We start from the raw sequence: 22,081 nt of genomic DNA, 5'->3' as shown, positions 1-22,081 counted from the left end.
TGCTAGAATACATAGGTAGGTATAATGGACTGAGTTAATCTCTGGGTACCAGGGATTGAGATTTACAGATGTAACATGCTATTAGTAAAAATGTCCACACAACTGGTAGGCACTGGGAACCTGTTGGCTGCTAGACACTCAAGATGGAGTTTCAGCACTGAAAAAACTTTCAGGCTTATTTTGGGCTTGAGTCAAACCCCTGTTATCTGAATATCAAAAAGGGTAGTCTAGTTGTGTTAACCAGTTTGGAGCAGTTACTTTTCAATCTTATTTCTTTTTGTCGGAAGACAGTGTTTTTCCCTCCCAAGACTCTGAAATGTTATTTATTAACGTATGGGTGCTAATTTCAATTTTTATAAATAAATGAATTTATTTGTGATGATTAAAGTCTGACATTTTGAAAATCAGAACAGGAAAGAAGACATTTCTCCTTATGGAAACAAGGCTGTTAGTGTAACTTTCAATTCAAAATGAATAAAGAACAAAGCTGGGAAAGTCAACATTTTATTTCAGAACAAGTCATTTAAACATTACATGTAGAAGCAAAACACAAACCTGATGGATCATTATTTTACTCAAGAGTTTCTTAATTGCTGATGTATCCACTGAAAAATTTATATTTTATAGGGTGCATTCTTGGTAGGAAAAATGTCTAAGAACTCTCTTTCGGACTGTCAGTAACTAAATATACTAGAGAAATTTGAGTGCTTAAACATGAATTAATATTTATTTGCATTTGTAATGCAGTATTGAATTAGTTGATGATTGTTCACTAAAATATGTTTCCCGAGTACTTGGTATTGAAAAAAATAACTTCTAATATATGTCAATAACTTACAAAATGGTATGAGATACGTACAAGAAAACCGTTTGTTAGGTGAATGTTGGCCAAACAATGATTTGTATGTAGTTTTGTATACATTTGAATCAAAAAGAGACACACGTGTAGAAAGACCAAACTTCAGCAATAAAAATATTTCAGCATCAAAATGGTTAATAGTGAGTATTATAGCTTCAAAAGAGCCTATTGGCTCACCCTAAAGGATGCCCTGCAATTGTTGTTAAACTCATCAGATGAAACTACCCTTCTCAGCTAGCCCTTAGATTTGTCTAGCTAACAGTAAAATACTATAATAAATCGGTAACATATGTTGCCAGACAAGAATAAATGATATAAATAAAGAGTCAAGAGACATAGCCCCTCAAGAACAATGTGAAAAGATTTATACTTTCAATGTATTAATCAATTAACATTGTAGAAGTAACCTGAAATTGTTATACTGTTGTTTGTTTATATAATTCCTTATTTTTCTTCTTCTTTTTCTCTTCAGATTGCATTTTAAACACAAATGTTCTCCGTGACTGCCTGCTTTGCAGCATTAGGGTAAGTCCCATTTCTCCCCCACCTTAAAAAAAAAAGCCTAAAAATATCTACGGCAGAAAGGCATTTTGTTAATTGTATGCTTTATGAAATAAACATAATGCTATTGGAAAAAGAGCATTTTTTATTTCAAGCATATGAGCATGTGAAATTGTGCCTATGCAAACAGAGCTACCAACAAGATAACCAACTCTACTGTGGCAATGACAAGTCTCAAAAACTCATGTACTCCAGTTATTATCACCAGCATTTAAAATATAGAAAACAAAATCTGCTTGGAGAATTGACTGAATATTTTATTTAGCTTTTTTTAAAAAAGACATCCTTTGAAAAATGACATAATATAAACAATGTTACAAAGCAACAAAATAATCAATCTGTAAACTAGAATATAAATCAAGGATTTCATTAACTGCTGGTCGCCAGTTTAAATTGTAGTCTTGTCCATAATGTCTATCTATCTATGTATGTCCAAGTTATATTAAAAACCTTTAAATGGCTTTGTAATATCAGCTACATCTAGCTATTATAATAATTAATGATACTGTTTTATAAATCAATATATGTATTCTTGATAAATTCATATCCAGTTAATGGTGTAATTTAAATAAAAAATTAATGTAATAAAGGACATACAGGAATAGCAGGAAATCTTTAAAGGTTAAGAGGCAAATTTGTCTAATTTCTTTCTTTTTTTTTTGGTACCTGTTTTTGAAAAAATACATTGAAATTTAGCTGATATCAACCTTGGTCTTCCGATCACAATATTGCCATGATTTTTGAATATAGCTTGTGTTTGCTGCATGCATTGTATTTTTTCCATTCTAATGTAATAAACTATATCTCAGTTAAATTAGTAACTGTATCATAGGTTTATAATACTGTAGCAAATCTAAAAAAAAAAAAAATCACAGCAGGGTTTCAACATTTGGCCAGAAAATATTGTAAAATACTGTTTGTCTTAATATTTTCTCCATTAATTACTCATTCCATATTTTTATTGCTATGCGGTTATTTTACTTAAACTATGAAATGCCAAAAATATGAAAATTTAGATCCAGCCATAAATGTATTTATAAGATTGTGGAAACCCTGAATAATGTTTTAATGCAATAAAAATCTGCTCTCTATCGCCTGTTTTAAATACAGTTAATCCAGTTTATTCAGAAAACACGTGTAAGTGACTAAAAAGAAAAGAGAGAGAGCGAGAGACTGGAAAATGGCTTTTTGTTTCTCGATTGCATATTGGCGTGAAACTGCAGCCTGGCTTCGTTTGATTTTATTTATCAGCTGTAACCACAAAACGCATTTTAAAGAATAACAGGATTTAAGAACAATTAATATTGCTGATTGCCATCCATTGTGATCTTAAATGTTGAAAACAAAACCCCACAATGTGTTTATGTATTGAATGTTTTATGAAGAGTAGCCTTTGAAATTATGCAAAACATTAAGGTTTGCCATCAGCCCTGACATGGTACAGAAGTGTCATTTTAATCCATTGAGATTTTTTTTGACGTTTTTCTTAACATTGGTCTGCCTTATTTAGAATAGCAACAGCGATTCATGCAGTTTCACTTGACACTGATGGGTGTTTCAAAACGTTACATGGGCAAGAGAAAAAAAAAGAATTTGCTGCCAGTCACTTTAGAAATTCAGCTATTTAAGCAACAGCTATTTGCTAAAAGTTTACGTTTCAGATGAGCTGGAAGTTAAAGATCCATGATCCTTTCCCTGGGCCTATGTTTTGAAATGAAGGGAGAAAATAGAGAGGACAATTATGATTGAGTGTTAACGTGTACTCTAATACTGTAACATTTCCATTTAAAGTGTATTTTGTTTTTAGACAAAGCCAGCAGCAAGAGATACATAGCCATTCCTAGGAGGCTTAATTTAAGCTTTATAGGATGAACATAAAATGCTAGGTTACAGTAACACTGAAATGTTACACATTTTAAATATCTTCATTTTAAAATCTGTGTTATTTTTTTCCTCTTGGGATCACTAATATGACTCTCCCCAAACAAAGCAGGAGCATGCCACATTCTTTAAAATTATCTGCAAAGGAGATCACATTCCTAGGCGTGTTGGAGTCTTTTTATAACTAAGGATAACCTCTTAATAGTATCACGATTTTCAACTGGTTAAGCAGGCATCTTCAGAACATTTAACTGCAAACAAAGAGACTTCATTTAGGGGGAAACAGTTTGGAATGATTAGAAACATAAGTTTTTATCTACTGTCACATTGGTGAATCAATTATTCAAGCCCTACTAAATTTGGTTGTCTGCTTTTAAAACATTGGTTGCACTTGCTTCATGGAAAGATCAAAGAATCTGATAACTTTGCTAAATTATTTGTTTGCACAGTATGGCTAAGAGTGAAACATTTTATTTGTGTTATGGTCACGTTTTAGTCAAATGCAGTGGATTTATTCAACACCTACACTAAACCTCAGCAATGAGATTTGAACCAAATTATTATTAGAACTTGCATCAATGTAAATAGACGTATGACTCAGCGATGCACAGCATGCTATCATCTGCAGATATTTATGTGGACAAAGCCACATTGTTAAAGTCAATAAAATTATGCAATAGTGACTTGTTTGGAGGCTGTGCTGATCAGATAACGACTAGCTAAAGGAGTGAAGAGCCCAGGGTAAAGCTGAAGGTGTTTAATGCTCTAGCTGGTCATTACCTGATTGTAGAGACCAATAAGGAAGTAATTATTGCTATTATAAAATAAGTTAAAGATATAGTGTTAATGATTTTTTATATGTGGTAGGACATAAAGTGTTCTATGAAACTAAATTCAGAACATCCTCACAGTGTTTATAACTGAACACTGCCATTAGTATGCGCTCACAACTGTGATGTGAAGGTGAAAATGCTTGTTTATCTCTCCATGACGGCATGATCTGATTGGCAGAAAGCCTGTCAGGTATGGACTTCCTTCCCACCTCACTTCCCACACACCCAAGTCAATAAAGTCACAGGATTCAGGGACAGAATTTTAAAATGCCAGCATTTTTTTTTAAAATATGCAAACTGGTAAGTAGTGTTGACTCTTCAGTGGAGTCCTGAACCTTGGATACCTGGATCCTTGTGATAACGGATCCTCCATGGCTGAAAACAAATTTAACTTATCTTAGTAGACACTGAAGCTCCTTCTCTAGTGGAAATAGTATTTCTAGGTAAAAATATATTTATAAAAAGATTTTTAAAAAAGTTAATAAGAGAGGAGAACAATTTAAAGAAAAAAATCAATTTACTTAAAAAAAAAATCAGTAATTTTTCTTTATAATTGTGAAGGTGAATTTAGTCTCAAACCATTGTCTCTGCGTCTATTCCTTAATCAGAAAGCAAATTTCAACAGCCTTTTGTGAGAACCCCCACCGCCAGAAAACACAAGTAGCAATAGGAATAAGAAATGTATGCCAATTTTACAACTCTCATATAAAGCAAGGCAATTTCTGACCAAAAAACCCCACGCCAAACAAAGGATGTGTAAGCGATTTCATTTATTTTGATAATCCTCCTCCTGCACCAGAGCATTTTGCTGTCTTTGTCAAAGTGAATGACAACAATTTGGTCAACTCTCTCTGAGCTGCACTCAACAGTGACAGGCAAATTATCAGAGGCCCTGCACTCCTTATTATCAGAGGAGAAGTCATCAGGAGGACGCGTGGAGAATCCCTCTCCCCTGTCACTATTTGTCAGTGGGACAAGGGCCACTGCTATGGGTAGCTGACAGGTAATTTCAACAATAACAATTACTCCTATTACTGGTGTCATAAACAATTCGCCCAAGGCATGACAATAGCAAAGCTTTATAATTCAATGCCATATAAATAAATGCCAGCAGGTAACAAGTAATTTAGCTCCAATCAAGCTTTGGCCCTGGCATTAATATTGTTATTGCGAGAAAATGGAAAATTGAAAAAATTCAATATGTTAATGAATTAAGAGAGGGTCAAGGGCTAAAGCAAGGGAGGAGGTATAGTGGGGGGTCAGAGAAGAAGAAGAGGGAACTAGAAAAAAAGAAGCCAAAATCATCATTTCAGATTCAGCGCAATGCTCACTTTTGTACAATATTATAATCACTTTTTGATATGAAGGGGAGCAACGCCATCTTGCTATTTTATATATTAGGCCTGGTGAAAAGGTAAACAGGAATGTGAATTCCATTCCCTGATCTCAAGTTTCATCACAAAGCTGTATGCAAAGTCCATTAAAAATCATTGGATTTGTTTAATTATTTCGTTATAAAAATAATAATCTCTCAGAAGCTACACAAGTAATATATTTAGAAAAGATTGAACAATTTTAAAACCCCATCATGTTAGCTTATACCCCTTTTCCTTTTGGATACCGGTTTTACCAGCCCAACTAAAATTTATTCTTATTTCTTAAGAAGGAGTATAATAAAACGTATTTTTCTAGTAGGCCACAATACCACCAAAACCAAAAAAAGTCCAGTATCCCTAAATACCACTTCTTGATAAGACCAATTTGCAATTTTACTATTTGTCCAGCAAGACAATGTGGCATCAGTCTGACAGCAGTAAAAGAATTTGAAAATCTCTAATTAGGAGAGCTGCGGAGCAATTAACGCATGTCAAATTTCACTTCATCAAGTGCCACTCTAATTTTCCCACTAAAAATTAATGGACTTTTTTTGTATGTGCGTGTCCCCTCAAGGCAATGTTGATTCAAATCTGCTCAAGATGCAGTGTTGCACAGCTAAGCATCTTCTTGATTACAATCCGCCACACTTCTAACTGCTTTCATTCTCACTGCCACAGATACTTTGTCAACAGTCAAATTACGCCATGCTGATAACAATGCATAATGGTGTTCCTCAAAGGAGGTTCCTGTCATGGAACAGCGTTTCATAAAAATGTACCATTTTCTTCTCCAGGAAATATATCTGGCTAAAAATGATGTTTTAGTGGTTTGTGCATGGGTTGCAATGTAATTCCCCGCCACCCCCACCCACCCTCAACTATAATTTATTTATTTTTGAGATCATATGAAAATACTACAGGGAACTGTTTGAGGAGCAATACAGAATGGAAAATATTTACAGTCAGTGTTTGTGCAGACATTGCCTCACTGCTTTACTCCCCATTTTCAATAACAATATCCTCCCCGTCTCATGCCAGTGGGTTTTTTTTTGTTTTGTTAATCTGATAGGGCAAAATCCTACAGTCTTCACACAAGCAGAAGTCCTCCTGACGTCAATGGGAATTTTGCCTGAGTGAGGACGGCAGGACTTGGCCCAGGGTCTACAAACACATTGGAAGCATCTCTTTTAACAGACAGTATTTAGATTCCAAGAGGAGTTTGTTTAACAGGCACATATGCCAGAATCCTCAAAACATCACAGAGTACACAAGACGAATTGCCTTTTTGTCAGAATGGCGTATGTGTCAGGGGAAAGAGGTGCTTCATCTGAACAGTTTTTAATTTTTTTTCCTTGCCTTCATTTTTTCTCCTTGAAGATCAATATCCTTAAGCTGTTGGTAGAGAAGTGCGTAAGGGGATGGAAAATATTTTCAGTGATTAAAAGGTGAATTTGTGAGGATAAAATGCTCTGGGAATGTTTCAGCTTTTCATTTTCAGAAGTACAGAATATCTCCCTTCCCACAAAACCAGACCAATATTAAAATAAATGTATCTGTATATTTCCTAGAATTATTTGATTTACTGTTGTTAATACAGAACCAGTGTCTCAATCCCTTTGTTAAAATAGATACACTAAGTTGTAAATATAATTTCCTTCCATTGTTTCAGCTATCATCGTTTACATTTTCATGCTGAATTCATGGGACCAAGTTCTCTGTTGCTGTAACTCAGTTGACCTGAATGGAGTTATGCCAGCAGAGAATTTGGGCTGTGTTCTTTGTAGTACAGCTTATATAGCTACCCCTTCCCCTTCGGTTTCAACCTTGTTGTAACTAAGTGTATTCTTGACAGCATTGTTATATAGTCAACAGATGTGTCATAGACATTCAAAATTGGGGACTTTCTGTTACCAAAGTCTATATCCCACCCCCCTTTTTTTTTTGACTGTGTCATCTAGTTAACAAAAAGCCAGGGAGGTTCCTTTACAATTAAAATAATGACAATACACAAAAACCTACTGTTGAGACATCCAGAGCTTGCAGAGAGGCCCGCTGGAAGTTGCGTAACCATGCTTATATTCATGTGAGTGTATTTTCTTCCTAAATATTATTTCATAAGCTTTAAAAATCATGGTGCTTATTGACAAAACATATACCATTTACTGTGTATCAGAGATCTACAATGATCTTGTCATTCAAATAATAAGCAGGACTGTAAATTAAAAAAAAGAGAGAAGAAAAATGTGATTATATGATGTAATCCTGCAGTAATCAATTTTACCTCCAATATCTTGTTTTTGTTTTTAAAACGCTAAATAAACAATACATAATGCATTCCTCGTCAGCCAAAACCATGAGGGCTCTGTGCTCAAATAACAGGAAACATATTCAATTTTCCTAACAGAAGACAGTTCATTAAGCTGTGCCACATCAAATAAAACTTTAATTTCTCCAGCATCAGAGTCGCAATGAAAGCAATTGAGGAAGATGAGCCATATGGTACTTCTATCAGCAAACACATATTGCTCATTCCCCCAAAGTTTTCTAATTCTGCTCCCCAGACCTGTGTAATATAGATAATGTGCTCTGAGAGCAGCAACCATGAGCTATCTGGTGTACACTTCTAATACTGTATTTAATGGGAAATAATGAATCATAAAAGCCTGCAGAAGACGGCTTTTGCTAACCTAAATCTCAGCTGTAATTTCATTGTTCTGTGCCTAAGATGCTGTTTGCCCTTTCCAAACAACAGCAGTTGAACATAATTATGCTGCTTCAAACCTGGGCTTGAGGAAAAAACCTTCATAATATAACCAAGTTTCTGTTAACTCTTGAAATTCTGAACTTGGTGCAACTCTGATTCCTAAAGGAGAACTTTGTATGATATTTTAGGTTCATAAAATTATATATAAATATTTTTTTCTCATGTATAGCTACAAAAATTAAGTTTAATTCTCCCTAATCTGGCCCTAAAATGCAACAGGCGAGATCTACTAAAAATTAGGAAATCTGCTTGACATTGGGAAATCTGACACTTTGTCTGGTATAACATCTGTAAATGGCAAAGCCGTATAAGTGAACACAATAAAAGAGTAATATTTCTGGGTCTCTATTTTTTGTCAGTTACAAAAACTGGAGTTAAAGTGTTGACTAAAAGACTGAACTAACCCATTTAAACTTTATAATGTTTATACTTTTCTTATAAATTCATAATGATCTATTTACTTATATTTGAAGGCCAGTATTCAAATAGTATTGGTACAGTATATTGTCTTGTATTTTTCCCCCATCTACTTATTAAGTAAATGTACGTGCATGAAGGGATAGGTTTATTTTTAAAGATGTCTATAGTTAAAAATATGTTTTAAAGTTTATTGACTTAATACAGTTGAAGATAAATATGTTATTTGGATATGACCTAAAACTTGGACAATTTCTTAAACTCATCTGAAGTAGCTTCCCCCTCAAAATACAGGACTAATTTAAAACATTGTCTAATTAGGCTACTTATACATATTGAAAATATATTTTAGTGGCTGTGTTTGTTCTGGCAATATATGAACCAAAACCAATTAAATTAAAAAGGGAGACTTTTAAAAGTTAGAGATTGCCTTTTAAAAGCTTATTAAAATCAGCATGTTACATGTCTGTCTTTGAATTAGCTTTACAGACTTGATTGCCTTCATTAAAGCTGACTGTTTGGGTGCTGCTCCGTGAATGTTCAAGAGTCTGCGTCCCCCCCCCCCCCCAAAAAGCTGATTTTCTCTACTTGTCAGTGTGCATTGTCTCCCAATAGAATCTAAAAGAACCTGTATTTTACAGAAGAAAAACTCACCTCATATGAAATATTACCACAAAACATTGTCATTATCACAAGAAAAAAGACCAACAGGTAAAATAACTACATTAAGATCTAAGACAAATAAATAATAATAATAATAAATAATATTATTATAATAATTAATACCCACCCCACATTGATTAGATTTCATGAATGCCTTAAAACAAATGTTTAAACAGTTTTTTGAAACAGTGCAGAAAACCTCTGCATGCTCCGATGGGTTACAATAACAATGGTCTATTGCAATGTAAAACAAGCTGGAGGATAAAAAGGTGCTTTTTGTTACCATTTTATCAAAGCTGTTCATCTTCTAGCTGCAGGCAGCATTTTGCTGGAATTGCAGATATTTCTCTGTCCAGGCTCCTTTGTTTGTGCATCTCATTTGCATATATTTATCTCCAGCTGAGGGTGCTTTCAGCTCATTAGGGCCACCCCCCTCACATTATTTCATAAGCCAGCTGCTAGGAGGGATTTCACCTGTGGTGACTGAGAAAAGAGGGGTGAAAAACCAAATTCTTCATAAAAAGGAAATCTTCTGACTCTCTTCCCCTATAAATGGGCACCATTTGTGTTAAACAGCCTCTTGTCATGATAGATGCCTCCAGGGGTCAGGGGTTAAAGTTGATTTGAAGGTCAGCAGTAAAACAACAGACAAACCAGACGCCAAACTGGTTCCTTAGCTGTCGGTGGGAGCAGTGGTACAACCAGGTCTTGAACCTTTTTCAACCTCTAATAAAACGGGAAGAATTTGAAGTGGATCAACCAGGCCCCTGAGGAAGCCACACAGAAAAACACAAATAATATCAATATCAAGCAGCAACAGGAAACAATGGGCTAGCTCTCAGTGCTACATGCATGCTTCTATTGTTTCAAGAGCTAGGGAATTAATTCCACTTATTTATTTAAGGCGTGTCAACTCACTGCCTAAACCTGTTTCAGTGTCAAGATGAATAAAACTTTTATGGCTCATAAAATAGAGCCATTCATCTCAATGTTCTTTGTGGTGCCTTTTTTTTTTTCCTGGCAAACTGAGCGAGGCCTCTGCTTCAAATGGTTACATCCGAACATACTGTTGCTCAGACTTGCACCTTGTCAGAAAAGAAAATGATTTGATTGGCAAATGGATATCATTAGCAGAACCAATAAAGAAAAGCTTTTTAGCAGCCTTGTAGTAGCCCCCCAAAATTCTCATAGACACTTTTTACACGCCTGAATCCACTTCCAGCATGACTTTCTACAGAAAAAATGATTTTATCCTAAAATAGGAAAAGTAAAAGATAGCCCAAAATAGCACAGTAAGAAATCACTTTAATATTATTTTATCTACCTGTCTACATACTAGTCATCACCTATGTCTCCTAGATAAGCAGTTTTCATTCATTTTCTATTAATGCAAAATTTCTTATGTCATTGTCGTAGACTAATCTATTATTTTTTGCATTGAGTCTTGCAGTTCATGTGTAATTAAAAATATAAAACTCTCTTAATCTGATCAATTTTGTATTATTGCTATCACAATACAGTTGTATTTTTATTATACTTTCAATTTGCATACTTACTGATGAATTATTAGTAATACATACTAATCAGATGAGACCATCTCAAACAGCTAAGCCCGAACTAACTTCTGTGATTCATTACACATGGCAAATGTTTGTTCAGAGTTAAAAAAACAACATAAAACCTACAATGAAATCATGTCATCTATGAAGTTTTGGACCCACAGGTAACTAAATACAATAAAGTGTGCTTTTTATTAAAAACAACCCTCCCCACCTACTCCCATTACTTATATTGCATGACTGCTCTAAAACCAAATGTTCAAATAGTAGTTGGAAATGATGCATAAAATCGCAGCATGTTCTGATAGGTTATAGAGTTCGTGGTTTATTGCAATGTAAAACAAGCTGGAGGAAGAGAAGGTGGTTTTGTTTACCATTTTCATCAAAGCTGTTCATCATGTTGATATACTTATTTTATATTGTGACCTAACGTATGTTGCATTTAATTTAATTTATTTATTTGTTTTCTAGGTTGTTGCCACTGTTGCTGCTTGACATCCAAGATGTCAAGTAGTTCCCAGGATTCATTTGTAATATAAGGCTATCTGAACTGAATTTCTACCTACAAGACAACTGATATATACAAACAAAGAAATATAATCAAGTAATTTTTGTACTTAATCTGAGGCAATTAGTACCTGAATAAATATAGGCTATTTGCCTACTCAAACTGTAATTATACTTCTGTTTAACCCAAAGAATGCACAGTTCTGATTGAAATGCTTTTGAGATTTATAAGTTTTGTTCATCTCCTTATTTCCTTTTGTCCCAGAAAGCATTGTACAATCATCTGCATAACTTGTCATTTTTTTCCTGATATCAAGTATTGAAAACACCCAGAACCTAACACAGATATACACAATTTACTCCTCCCAAAATCGTTATCCATGTTTTTCAATTTTCTTTTTCTCAAATCTAATCACTAATTCCTTTGCTTTACCAAATAGTTAAAAATGTTAAGTGCTAGCAATGCCTCCTACCTCCCCCTCATATCTGTCTCTGTTTATGGAACGGGCCCTGGTTTCCTCCTTCTCTTGTTCAGCTCTAGGTCTTCAGGTCAGGAGACTGTAAATACACACAGCACTGCCCCAACCCATAAATCTGAGCAAAGGGCAGCCTTATATATTCAGATAAGCAATGTGGAAAAGAGAGAGAGAACAAACAGACTCTGTGGTGAAGCAGGCATTTTCCTAGAAACCAAAAATTAAATACCAACAAACCTTGAGAGTAACCTCCTTCGGAGGGGAGGGGTGTGGGGGAAAGGGAAATCTCTTGTTACCTCCTATTATTTGCCTTTAAAAGCTGAATCTGGAATGTTCACTCTCTTTTCTCCCCATTGTTTATATACAAAACATTACAAAATGCATTTTATTACCTTTGAGGCAATGAAATTAAACAAGAGATTTCTATTACTTTATAACATGCGTTTCCCTCTTCAAGAGCTTTGTTGGGGTTTTCCTTTGTCATTTTTATTCCCAGCACCTCAGATGCTTTCAAGGAAACTGCCCCCCACTTATTGCTTCTCAGTACCAAGGTCTTAGGATAAATAACATTGTTGTTACTCACCTCACCAATTTTCAAGAATTATTGCTGCAGCAAATGGGAACAGCCCTAATATATGCAAAGTGATAAATGAATTGCTACATACCTTTCAGCCTGTGTGGCCTCAAGTTATCCTAAGACCATCCAAATCTTTTGGGGGTGGGGGTGGGGGTGGGCTTTGGAACTGAGCAGGGCTGAGACACTTGGTGCTCTGTGTAAGATTTTTTGTTCCCCTCCCCACCAGATGAGTAGAAAATCTCTAATGCTGAGATCAAGCCAGACATGAAGATCCAGCAAGAACCACAAACAGGCACAAAGAAGTCATCTAGTTCAATGAAGGCACTTTCTGACATCTTCCGGCCCCTTTCACATGCTGATTTGCCCAGCTTTGCTTGTGCAAGGAAAGCTGAACTGACTGACACCTTGCCTACACCATAAAGAGCTACAGACACATATAGAACTACACAATGTGTCGTACTTCTTCACTCTGCCATAGCTGACCTTTCCCCACTCCACTCCCAGGCAGCTCTCTGCCTCTCTGTTATCTGGTGTAAATGGGCCCTGCTGTTAGACGGCTTTCCTTTTTCACTTTTGTTCAGGTGAGGCGTAACATACTACAGATGTAAGAACTATAGAAGCCATTACACTCAGCGGCCTTCCCTTCTCGAGCTGGAAGAGAAGTGAAAACTTCAAGTTAGCTGACAGGCCTCTCCAGAAAACCATGCCAAGGAGAGCAATTATTTTCAAGTCCATTTCCCTCTCTCCCCCAGCTTTCCCCAGTGACATAAAACAAATGTAAATCAAACGTCTGTGGTGCTGGTGAACAGCAGGATTAAAGGTTTTCACTAATATGTGAACTAGAAAGCAAGATTTTTTTTTCTGTGCTCATGACATTGAATTCTCCGTGAATTTTCCTCACCAAAACTGAATTAGTAAATTGTGGTGGCAGTGAAGGTTTTGTCAGCATTTCTGTTATAAACCTGCATTTTCAGGACATTATAACATTTCCAGGACTGAAACCTTCCCTAAAAGAAATCTCAGTCCAAGAATTTCCAGTGTTTCTATAGCTCAAAAAAGGGTTATTAAAAAAAAGGAAATTGTGCATCACTTTAATTTATGATGTAGATTTTTCCTTTTTATTTAAAACAAATGTCCAAATCAAATTATTCATATAGCATGCGTCACGGTGAAAAATCCACTGAATGTGCAGTAATTAAAAACAAATCAAAACATTTAAATGCTGAAAGAAAAGGAGTACTTGTGGCACCTTAGAGACTAACCAATTTATCTGAGCATAAGCTATCATGAGCTACAGCTCACTTCATCGGATGCTGTAGCTCACGAAAGCTTATGCTCAAATAAATTGGTTAGTCTCTAAGGTGCCACAAGTCCTCCTTTTCTTTTTGCGAATACAGACTAACACGGCTGCTACTCTGAAACCTGTCATTTAAATGCTGATTCACCTCAGGAGTTGTATAGAAGCATTTGAAAATATTCTAAATATCTATTAAGATGCTTTGGTCATTATCTGTTGCCTATAGACAATATTTACGAGGTTGATAAACAGTTTAGGATGTAATCAACTAATCTTTTTTTAAACCTCTCTGATGTACCCTGAAAAATGACTAGGTCGGTATTCCACCTTTTCAAAAGTCCCTGACTATGGCATTATCCACCCCAAATCAGCCATGAAGAGAAGGCTCTGCACAGGGTTCAGTTCTTTTCTCTTGGAGCTGGGAATCCGCCACTCGTGGTATCTCTCTCCCCACGCTTCTCATCCGCCGCCCAATTCCAGGCTCTACAGAACCCTCTGTGGGGCCAGAGAGTCATGGCAGGAGGTGGGCTTAATGCAATTTGGGGCTGAATTAAGTGTAATGCACCCCTGTCCCCTCCCCCCGCGACTGAAATAGGGTACTCACACCAGCTCCGCAGCTTGACAGGAGCCAAAAGAAGGGCCAAGAGTTTTCAGAGCTGGTGCAGAAGAAATCTGTGCAGAGCTTTCTGGCTGCAAAACCTTTTCCCTTAGGCAATGCTGGTGCTTTTCCGGCTGGAGTTGGCAAACAGGACCTATGGACTTCATTGATGTCAATGGGTCCAGTAAACCGTGTGGTAGCTGGAACCTTCAGGTAAGCATTTCCCATTAGGATGTGTTCTCTCATACATGGGACCATGCTGTGCCATTGATTTTTGAGCAGACTGAATAAACTCTTTTCAGGTTTTGCTGAAAAATATTATTGGCATGATATAGTCTGTGGTTTCTGACACAATGTAAAATACAATTTTATGCCCCAGTCCTGCAACTTTATCTCTTAGGGTCCCCCACCCCCGGGGACTCTCCATGGGTCCACCTGTATGGATGCAGGTGCTGGATTGGGTCCTTAGTATAGTATCTTTCACAAAGACTGTTTTCTAAAACACTTCTGTAAGTTATACAAGAATTAAATTTAAAAAAATTAAGTATGTACGTATGTGTGTGTGTGTATGTTTGTGTATGTGAGAGAGAGATGAAGACACAAAGGAGAAACAACACAGTTACAGCTGAAATTTGCAATGAGCTGGAAAGTTGCTGAAGAGATAAGATAAAGGGAAGGTGTCCTAAACTACTGCAGCGGCAGAGGAGAAGGCTCTTAAACTAAAGATTGTCATATGTGGTGGGCCAGAGCTACAGAGCATGGCTGAGAACAGACACTGTCCATAAGGCAGGCTGTAATAAGCCCTCAAAGGTTTTTTAAAATAAAGAGGGCAGTTTTGAAATGAATGGGGAGTCATTCGAGTTGTGTATGTATGATGCCAAGTGTCAGGATTCTGCATATGATAGCAGCTGGGAAGCTATAGAGATGGGAGTTGCTGTCGCCAAAGTAAGAGGAGATGAAGGCACAGGTGAGGATTTTGGCAGAGGGGAGTCAAGGCGGAGGCATTCGCTGGCAACACTGGTAATCTGGCAATAGTCTGTGCACAAACGAGATGTGGACTGTGTGAGATACTTAGTTAGCAAGGTCTTCAAGGAAGGGACTAGCATTTTACTCCTTTGTGTGAGGCAACTAGAAGCTTAAAAATAAACAACAGTTTAAGACCTAAGGTGGGAGGAGAAGGAACTTACAGAATAAAAGACCATACCAAGGTTTTGATCGGCAGTGGGAACAAAGGATCAGATAAAAGAGATAGTATGGTGTTTGAGAATGCTCCTCTTGCCCAAGGCAAACATCTTCTGTCTGGGAAAAAAAAAAAGGTGAGTTCTTAGCTCAGGTTATCTATTCTTCACACAAGAATTAGTAGGAAAAGCAAAAGTGGATAGGAACCTGGAAGGCAGTGACCACGAGATGGCGAGTTCAGGATCCTGACACAAGGAAGAAAGGAGAGCAGTAGAATACGGACCCTGGACTTCAGAAAAGCAGACTTTGACTCCCTCAGGGAACTGATGGGCAAGATCCCCTGGGAGAATAACAAGAGGGAGAAAGGAGTCCAGGGGAGCTGGCTTTATTTTAAAGAATCCTTATTAAGGTTACAGGAACAAACCATCCTGATGTGTAGAAAGAATAGTAAATATGGCAGGCGACCACCTTGGCTTAAGAGTGAAATCCTTGCTGATCTTAAACACAAAAAAGAAGATTACAGGAAGTGGAAGATTGGACAAACGACCAGGGAGGAGTATAAAAATATTGCTAAGGCATGCAGGAGTGAAATCAGGAAGGCCAAATTACACTTGGAGTTGCAGCTAGCAAGAGATGTTAAGAGTAACAAGAAGGGTTTCTTCAGGTATGTTAGCAACAAGAAGAAAGTCAAGGAAAGTGTGGGCCCCTTACTGAATGAGGGAGGCAACCTAGTGACAGAGGATGTGGAAAAAGCTAATGTACTCCATGCTTTTTTTGCCTCTGTCTTCACGAACAAGGTCAGCTTCCAGACTACTGCACTGGGCAGCACAGCATGGGGGGGAGGTGACCAGCCCTCTGTGGAGAAAGAAGTGGTTCGGGACTATTTAGAAAAGCTGGACGAGCACAAGTCCATGGTGCCAGATGCGCTGCATCCGAGGGTGCTACAGGAGTTGGCGGATGTGATTGCAGAGCCATTAGCCATTATCTTTGAAAACTCATGGCGATCAGGGGAGGTACTGGATGACTGGAAAAAGGCTAATGCACTGCCCATCTTTAAAAAAGGGAAGAAGAAGGATCCGGGGAACTACAGGCCAGTCAGCCTCACCTCAGTCTTTGGAAAAATCATGGAGCAGGTCCTCAAGGAATCAATTCTGAAGCACTTAGAGGAGAGGAAAGTGATCAGGAACAGTCAGCATGGATTCACCAAGGGCAAGTCATGCCTGACTAATCTAATTGCCTTCTCTGATGAGATAACTGGCTCTGTGGATGAGGGGAAAGCAGTGGACGTGTTGTTCCTTGACTTTAGCAAAGCTTTTGATATGGTCTCCCACAGTATTCTTGCCAGCAAGTTAAAGAAGTACGGGCTGGATGAATGGACTATAAGGTGGATAGAAAGCTGGCTAGATCATCGGGCTCAACGGGTAGTGATCAATGGCTCCATGTCTAGTTGGCAGCTGGTATCAAGTGGAGTGCCCCAAGGGTTGGTCCTGGGGCCGGTTTTGTCCAATATCTTCATAAATGATCTGGAGAATGGTGTGGATTGCACCGTCAGAAAGTTTGCAGATGAGAGGTAAGATGGGAGGAGAGGTAGATATGCTGGAGGGTAGGGATAGGATACAGAGGGCCCTAGACAAATTAGAGGATTGGGCCAAAAGAAATCTGATGAGGTTCAACAAAGACAAGTGCAGAGTCCTGCACTTAGGATGGAAGAATCCCATGCACCGCTACAGACTAGGGACTGAATGGCTCGGCAGCAGTTCGGCAGAAAAGGACCTAGGGGTTACAGTGGACGAGAAGCTGGACATGAGACAATAGTGTGCCCTTGTTGCCAAGAAGGCCAATGGCATTTTGGGATGTATATGTAGGGGCATCGTCAGCAGATCAAGGGACGTGATCGTTCCCCTCTATTCGACATTGGTGAGGCCTCACCTGGAGTACTGTGTCCAGTTTTGGGCCCCACACTACTAGAAGGATGTGGAAAAATTGGAAAGAGTCCAGCAGAGGGCAACAAAAATGATTAGGGGACTGGAACACATGACTTATGAGGAGAGGCTGAGGGAACTGGGATTGTTTAGTCTGCAGAAGAGAAGACTGAGGGGGGATTTCAGAGCTGCTTTCAACTACCTGAAAGGGGGTTCCAAAGAGGATGGATCTAGACTGTTCTCAGTGGTAGCAGATGACAGAACAAGGAGTAATGGTCTCAAGTTGCAGTGGGGGAGGGTTAGGTTGGATATTAGGAAAAACGTTTTCACTAGGAGGGTGGTGAAGCACTGGAAGGCGTTACCTGGGGAGGTGGTGGAATCTCCTTCCTGTGAGGTTTTTAAGGTCAGGCTTGACAAAGCCCTGGCTGGGATGATTTAGTTGGGAATGGTCCTGCTTTGAGGAGGGGGTTGGACTAGATGGCCTCCTGAGGTCCCTTCCAACCCTGATATTCTATGATTCTATGATTCTAACCCGCATTAGCTAACTCAGGTTAAGATAGCAGTGAAGACACATTTCAGAGTAGCAGCTGTGTTAGTCTGTATTTGCAAAAAGAAAAGGAGTACTTGTGGCACTTTAGAGACTAACAAATTTATTTGAGCATAAGCTCACGAAAGCTTATGCTCAAATAAATTTGTTAGTCTCTAAGGTGCCACAAGTCCTCCTTTTCTTTTAGTGAAGACACAGCAACTCAGCTGTTAACTCCAGTTAGCCACTCGAGTTCAACCCTGGGCTTCCCTCCAAGCTTTAACTCGAGCTGCTAACCCAAGTTAAAAGCTGAGTTGCTGTGTCTTCACTGCTATTTTAACCTGAGTTAGTTAATGCAGTTTAGCTAAGGCAAGTTAAGAATACACCTTTTTTTTTTGTAGTGAAGAAGATGTACCCTCTGAGGCATTTAGCTGAAGGCAGTTGAAATGAAGTCACATATTCAAGCGAGGCAGAGCAGGTGCATTGGGAGGAGATCTGAATAGGGTCAAAAACATAGTCTGCTGAATACCACGAGTATAAAAGAGAACTATTTTAACCCATGTTGGAATCACTTATTGATTTATAATTAGATAATTTAAATGCAAAATATCCTTAACTCTCTCATGTATATACACACAATACACACGCATGCACCTGTGTGCAATTTGTCACAAATAAAAAAAAGCATTTGTCTGGATGATAGTGATCCATTCATAGGTATGGGCTACAAACTTCCCCAGAAAAATGTCACAAAGAAGATGACACACAAAGTTTTGGAGGTTTAATTTAGTTAAGCATTCACATGTTCCAGTGCTTATCCAAACCTTCCTGAAATTTATCATCACTCTTTTGAACTTTAGAAACTAAGCCAGAAATGCTTGCAAGCTGGTTTTCTTGTGAGATTTCTGTCATTTCCTGGTTTAACCCAGGTTTGAAATACTGTGAGAATAGCGTTTCTTGTGGTATTTCAGCTTCCAGCCCCAGTCAAAACTAGGACAAGCTTGGGTAGGTGAAAGCTGAAATTGTCAAACACACTAAAGTATTACTCCTTCAGAAAGTGCATGAGTTCAATGATGTGTTGCCTCTGTCTGTGCTTGACCGTTCCCTAAATGCCATGCACCTGCCTCGATGGGTTGAAAACTCAATTGGGCTGGTGGTGAATGGGACAACACCAGTGGAAAGAGGAAGGAGAACACACAGGAGGGATACAGGGGTGACTCCTCCCCTTCCAGAGTCTCTAGCTATTCATTGGCCAGCCAGGGGACAAAGGGAGTTGACTGGTCCTTTGTTCTCCCCTTTCATTAACTGAAACCTCAGCCCACGCTATGCGGAGCCTCTTTTTGTAACACAGCAAAAAAAAGGGGGGGCCCAATCTGGAAAAGCTTTCTGCCCACCAGGGTTCCTATTTATTCCACTGAAAGTTCTCCATGTAGAGATCTTTGCAAAATCAAGTCAATTTTTTTTTCAACCCTCCAAAATAAAAATGTTAGGGCAGTTCTTATTTTATCCAGACCAGTTCATAAACCCCACGTAAATCCACATGTTATTCTAAGCTGCTGGATTTTACATATGGAGCTGAAAGACTGACAGCTAAAAGACTGAGAACAAGTGATTTGTACCTTAAAAACAATTAACTATAATATTTTAAAGCATCTACTTTGGGTTACAACAAAGTAGGAATAGCACTATTAAGAATGTTAACTAGAGCTGAGGGCATACTGCAAAAAATGTTCTGTGAATATTTGCTTGGGTTTTTAAATGAATTAACTTCAACCATATTCATACACTTTTCGTGTTGCTTCTTCCAAGCATTGGAGAGTGAGTTTATTGACCCTGATTTTCACAGAAAATGAATTTCTAAGTTGCATGTGGGAGTATTCTCATAAACCATACTTTAAAGATGCACACACACGTCTTTGGTGTAGAAGTGCTTCCACACTCATTCAATCAGAGAACAGAAAAATACCATCTGACCAGCAAAAACTAAGCAACACAGCTCGAGTAGCAAATATTGAAAACTTGCAGGAAATTGTTGATGGTCAATCCATAGAGTAACAAATAAATTCACAGAAATCACAATCTGGTCGTTGATATTCTGTGAGGTAAACAAAAAAATGAGTTAATGACCAAAACACTGATAACTATAATCCTGAGATATAGATTTGAGGTCTGATCTTATTTTGACTAAAGTCACTGGGAAACACCAATGGCTTCAGCTGGAGCAAGTCAGACTTTTTTGTTGTTGTTGGTGCACTAATATCAATAATAACACTATTCGTTTCTTCTAGTTTGCTTTTCAAATACCTTTTAGTTCCATTTGCCACCAGGTTTTAAGGACATTCTACCAAAACATGAATGAAAACCACCATTTTGAAATTTGTATATATATCCCAAGGTGATAGCAGTTTTGCATGTCTTAATGTCTACTGTTTTAATCTGTATTTCCCATCCCCTTCCTTCAGATACTGTCTCAGAAATGCATGCAGGCTTGCTTCGTGTGATTTTAGTGCTGAACTTGGGATATGGGAAAGATTATTCTTAATTATATTACTTATTTATTGTTGCATAATATATTTATATCTACCTTCTGCTACAGCAGCAGTAAGCTGTTTTCTAAAGCCATTATCTGAGTGCTGTGGAAATGCAGTTGATTAAATGGGATCAGAATCTGCTGTAATATTGGTTCTGTGCAACCTTCAGCATTATCTAGACCTACCTTTTCCAGGACTTCCTTTGACACAATGTATTTACACTTTGTGACCTATGGTCAGCAAGTCCAATGCAGTCAGAATTTCTCCACCAGTCATATGCTGATATAAAACCACTGAAGTTAATTGAGTTACACTGCCATAAAATTGGTGTAATGGCTTGCACAGTTTGGCCCCAATTTGTAAATCCCCCTTTAAAGGACCTTCTGAAATAACCGTAGGGGACTATGAGCAAAATATTGGAGACAGGCTGAAAAAGATGTCCTTCAAGTGAGGCTGAACTGGATGAAGCTGGTAGGGCACATTAAAAAAAATCCATATAATATATATTGGGATTTTCACACATTACTCAGCGTTCTATTTATCTGGTTACTTGTAGTGTCCCCATGACCTTGATCATTAATAGAACATTACTGTGAGATATTATTCTCCCATTTTACAGATGGGGAACAGGATAGATTATGCACCATGTCCAAGATAACACACAATATTTGTAGCTGCTCTGAGAATTGAACCCAAGTGTCCTGAGCCCCATGCCAGTGCCTGATCTTCTAGAGCTGCAAACTCTGCTCTGGTTGAAACCAATGGTAAAATTCCCACTGACTGTGAAAGAGCAGTTAGACCAGTGCTGAGAGCTTTTGAAAATCCTGCTTTAAATATATAATGAGTTGGGGTTTTAATAGTGTTATGAGCTGGTGAAACCTTGTTATGGGATGATAGGTGGGGGCTTATGCTTAATTGAATGGTGAGCTTACCTATGACAAAGGTAAAGCCCACCCATAGGCTTGGGCTGAGTATTGTCTTGGGTAGATGTGGTGGGGAGGGGTAAAGTGAGGACAAAAACTGAGAACAGACAAGACCAGAGAGAGGGGCAAAAAGCAAGAAAGTCAAACATGAGCCTGTAAGCACAGCTTGACCCTGGAAAAAGCTAGCCTGGGTCTGGTGTTGGCTAAAGAGGCTTGGGGGCTGTAAGCTAAGAAACTGCTCCGTCTGTTCCTGGATCTTTCTGCATTCAGAGGCACAGACTTTGTATGCTCCTTGTAAATAAACAAGATTACATTAAAAAAATACCAGACTCCATCAATTTCTACTTCCAACTGGAACATCTCAGGGCCGTCAACTTTGACTAGCTGCTCAGGTCAAAAAAGGACAACAATCATCTACTTTATAGTTATGGTGCAGGTGGAGCAGATGGTTGGTGGTGAAAGCAAGCCAATAGAAATGGTTGTATTATAAAGGATGTTAGAGTTAATTCTGAAAAGAGCTACTGTGCCTTTAAAATAAAAAAAAGTTAATTTAGGATAAAAAGCCCTGATAAAATCCCAAAGCAAACCTAAATATTTCCAGGTTTGCTCACCCTGTCCCTTTCATTTGACAC

General features: G+C 38.0%; 1 long non-coding RNA gene across 1 annotated transcript; it reads left to right on the top strand.

The window, feature by feature from the left end:
- The first annotated feature begins 1,114 nt into the window (after positions 1-1,114).
- Positions 1,115-11,604, top strand: LOC141984224 (uncharacterized). The gene is made up of 3 exons (XR_012638691.1): positions 1,115-1,236; positions 1,332-1,384; positions 11,385-11,604. It is a non-coding gene; the product is annotated as an uncharacterized LOC141984224 (long non-coding RNA).
- The last annotated feature ends 10,477 nt before the right edge of the window (positions 11,605-22,081 follow it).

This window comes from Natator depressus, chromosome 3 (genome assembly GCF_965152275.1).
Source record: "Natator depressus isolate rNatDep1 chromosome 3, rNatDep2.hap1, whole genome shotgun sequence".
Lineage (NCBI taxonomy): Eukaryota > Metazoa > Chordata > Testudines > Cheloniidae > Natator > Natator depressus.
The sequence above is the reverse complement of the archived record's forward strand: the minus strand, read 5'-3'. Positions and strand labels throughout refer to the sequence as shown.